This window comes from Bison bison, unplaced genomic scaffold, assembly GCF_000754665.1.
Source record: "Bison bison bison isolate TAMUID 2011002044 unplaced genomic scaffold, Bison_UMD1.0 scf7180017864139, whole genome shotgun sequence".
In the NCBI taxonomy this organism is placed as follows: domain Eukaryota; kingdom Metazoa; phylum Chordata; class Mammalia; order Artiodactyla; family Bovidae; genus Bison; species Bison bison.
In genome coordinates this window covers 3,541,121-3,545,091 of record NW_011494711.1, presented here as the reverse complement: position 1 = coordinate 3,545,091, position 3,971 = coordinate 3,541,121, and the positions used below count along the sequence as shown (strand labels likewise).

General features: G+C 37.9%; 1 protein-coding gene across 2 annotated transcripts in view; it reads right to left on the bottom strand.

Moving 5' to 3' along the window:
• The window catches only part of EPC2 (enhancer of polycomb homolog 2 (Drosophila)), a 129,278-nt gene that overhangs the window by 124,527 nt on the left and 780 nt on the right, over positions 1–3,971 (bottom strand). The window lies entirely within an intron of this gene.

Sequence of the window (3,971 nt, the reverse complement as noted above, 5' to 3'; positions counted from 1 at the left end):
CATTTTGCCTTTTTGCATTTCTTTTTCTTGGGGATGGTCTTGATCCCTGTCTCCTGTACAATGTCACGATCCTCCATCCATAGTTCTTCAGGCACTCTATCAGATCTATCCCTTGAATGATACACAGTTTCAAAGTAAGAAACCAAAAGGAGTATTTGGAAGAATAACAAATTCCGCTAATGAATTATACACACCCAGAGCTCGTGTTCAGCTCTTGCTATAGAAACAGAAGCTCATCCAACACTCAACAAGCATACATTTATCAAGTATATATTACATACTAAGGCGAAGTTTCGGGCAACTGGAGTATATTAATGAACAAAATATGCAAAGATCCTTGGCCTTACAAAGGTTGCAACTGCTTAGGAGAAAATCTAAATAATAGAATAGTTTGTGACAACTTTCTTACATGCTTAAGATACCACAAACACACAAACATAATGGTGCCAATACAGGGAGAAAAAAGTTAACAGATTTCTAAGAAAAAAAAAGTGGGGGGTAGGGTGGGGGTGGGGAATGTGAAAGGCCTACAGCAAAAGTTAAGTGATGAAAAACTGTGTTTCTTAATAATATTCCAATAAAATCAGTATCACCTTTTAAAGTTCCCTGTAATTACAAAAAGCAAAAATTATTCACAGAAACTGTAATGAACTTAATAACAGTTCAGAAGATAATTCAGGGTTCTATAAGAAGTCAATATGAAGCACCGTGGTTATGAGAATGGTTAAATGAAAACCAAAAACTAGAAATAACTCAAATATACAGCAATAGATAGATGAATGAATATATTACACCATATCAATTCACTGAAATACTACTCCATATTCAGTAAGTGAGCTAATACACACAACAGGAATGAAGCTTTAATGCATCACACTGAGCAGAAGAAGCCAAACACAAGAAAACATATGACTGCATTTACATGAAATTCTCAAAAAGGCAAAACTAACCAGCAGTGAAAGAAAGCTCAGAACTACTAAAGGGACAGACTTCCACAGGAGCAAAAGGGTACTTTTAGGATAATTGATATATTCCTATATCTTGATTGTGATGATGCTTCCATGGGTGCACACACTTGTTGAAATTCAATTGAACCCTATGCCTTAAATGGGTATGTTTTACTTTATACAGATTATATCTCAAAAAGGTGATTTTAAAGAGGATTAAATGAACCAACATATATAAAGTTCTCAGCATAGTAACTGTGGCTTAAGTATTCAAAAAATGGCAGCTATTGTTAAAATCAACTATCACTGTACAACACTCCTGGAAAGGTAGCAGAATATGAATCACCTAATCTTTCCAGTTGTTTAGATTCCAGGTAAACCTAAATTTACAGTATCTGACCTAGGCAAATGCCATGAGAAACACTACAGAAACTGAATTATAAAAGGACGCCAACTGGGAGACCTTAGGCAAAAACAATGAGAATAAAAAAAGGGAAGAAAGCAAGTATGCCTCTATGTCCAAAGGAGCCGAGCTAAAAGAATGAACACGGTCAGCTATGACCGAATGCTCCAGGACCGAAGAACACCTAGACCACCTCACCTAGGTATTATCAAAATGTAACTCAAAACTGAGTTAATAACTACACAAAGTTTAATGACATTCAAACAGCTAAATAGAGACAGTCCTTAACTTTAAGGCTGGGGGGTGTTAGGGTGTGGGGATAGCAGATCCATGAAGTTTATAAAGTGAAGTCAAAGGATACTACCAACCAAGCAGGAAGAGGTCATACTACAGATGATGTAGAAATGCCAAGAAACAATTATAAATCCGAAAGCTGAGGTTTTCCTTGGGTTTTTAAAAAGAAGTTATGTGATTAAAAAGAACATACTTCTTAAAGGAACTAGTTAGAATATTTTGATAACAGAAGTTGAAACACAAGTGAAACATTCACGAAATTGTTATTTTATTGTTGCTTGTATGGGCTTCCCAGGTGGCGCAGTAGCAAAGAATCCACCTGCTAATGCAGGAGACTCAGGAGATGCAGGTTCCATCACTGGGTTGAGAAGATCCCCTTGAGGAGGAAATGTCAACCCACTCCCATATTTCTGCCTGGGGAATTTATGGACAGAGGAGCCTGGGGGGCTACAGTCCATGGAGTCACAAAGAGTCAGATATAAGCACACATACTGACCACGATACATATGTACATACATACACACACACACACACACACATACACATTTAATGAACAAATAATTATGCTTAATAACATAAGTCCTATAAATAAGACCAGAAGAACTGAATTGGCTATTATTCATGAAAATACAAGTCTTCTGACCTATATTTTAATTTAAAAAAGAAAAAGAATGAGACAAGGTTGCCAACTGGTTATGGCAATGGATTGCTAAAGACGAAAAAGAAAAAACATCCCAACTGGACATTCTGGGAAGCAAAAGACCCTAGACTTAAAATCTTAACTGTTAGGATTTGCTCAGTTTTTATTTTTAGAACTTTCACTTGTAACGTTAAAGAAGCAAAAAGGACAGGACAGAGTCAGAAGTCCTGAGTTTCAACTCTAGTTCTATCAGAAACTGGATTTCTTCTTCCCTAAAATCGGACAGTTGAAGCAGATTACTGAAAATAATAAATATTAGCACCCATGCTCTAGATTGAAAATCACAAGCTTTATAGACAAGTTTAATAGTACAGGATCTTAAGGAGGTTTAGCATTTATTTTTAAGGCAGGAACTAAACTGCAAGTTTTCTTGTTAAATCAAGATAATACCAAGACCTATGCGACTAAGGGCCTAAAGCAATAATTAAGTATGTTGCTGATCACTATCTGCAAAAAGTAATATATCATCCAAGGGCTAACCATTCTAGAACAAGTTTCTTAACTCAAGTTCTTCCCAAACCAAAATAATAAGGTCCAAGTAAAAACATACAATACGGATACTTTAAGACTCATTAGCCACCAATTCTTTTCAGGAGATGACATTAATAGAAATGTAACTTAAAGTTCAATTAAATTAATTCTCATATATATTATAACTCCCTTAATTTTCTTTCCTATGGAAAATTGAGCTAAGCTAGAAACAAATTTTACGTAAAAACAAAGAATTTTCACATAAGACTTAGCTCTAAACCTTCAATATACATCTTGGGTTTTCATCTTATTTTTTTTTTAAGTTGAATGTTCATCTGCTATTGAGGACATACTCATTTTCTACAGAAAGCCCAGGCTTTCAAATAATCAAACACCGAGAAATGTGATTAAATCACAGCAGAAAGTAGTAACAGCAAGGTAATATAATGAGGTCACAACTCGAGCAGCCAATCAAAAGCATAAAAGCATTTCCTGCAATATTAATAGTCAAAAGAGAAAACCAATCACAGAAACCTTGGGCCTTCTTTTGACAGTCACAGAAGCAAGAGAACCAATCCACACACACTCGGAGTTGACAATAAGGCGGGACCACAGGTTCATTGAAGAAATTCTTGAGGGTGCAGTTACTATGAACTTCGCACGCAAGTAACACCACTCCAAGAGTCACCAACACTGTCAAGCCAGGTGAAATTCAACCGTATCCAAAATGTAAACCATCGGGGGGAAAGCATTTTTGCCCTAAACTGCTATTATTAAAAAAAAAAAAAATGCAGCTGTCACCTTGGATGCAGTAGGTCCTCAACTTCTAAAAGACGCCCCCGCCCCGTCCGCCAAGCCATGACAATTGTCGGGGACGCGACCCGAGGACAGCACATCCCCGGTCCCTTTCTAACACAGCGCATGGAGCGGGCGCTGTCCCCCCTAGGCAGGCAGAAACGACTAGCTCCGGCCACAGAGTTAGCCGGTCAGCGGCTTTCTAACGCTACATCCTGCTACTAGTCGCGGCCCCCGCCCTCTCCCGCCGCAGTGCTGCACCATCACCTCCATCCCTCTGCACGAACGAGGGCCGAAAAACGAGATTACCTTGCTAGGAGGAAGATGATGTTTGTTTTCAAAGCGCTTTACTTTCCGTAAC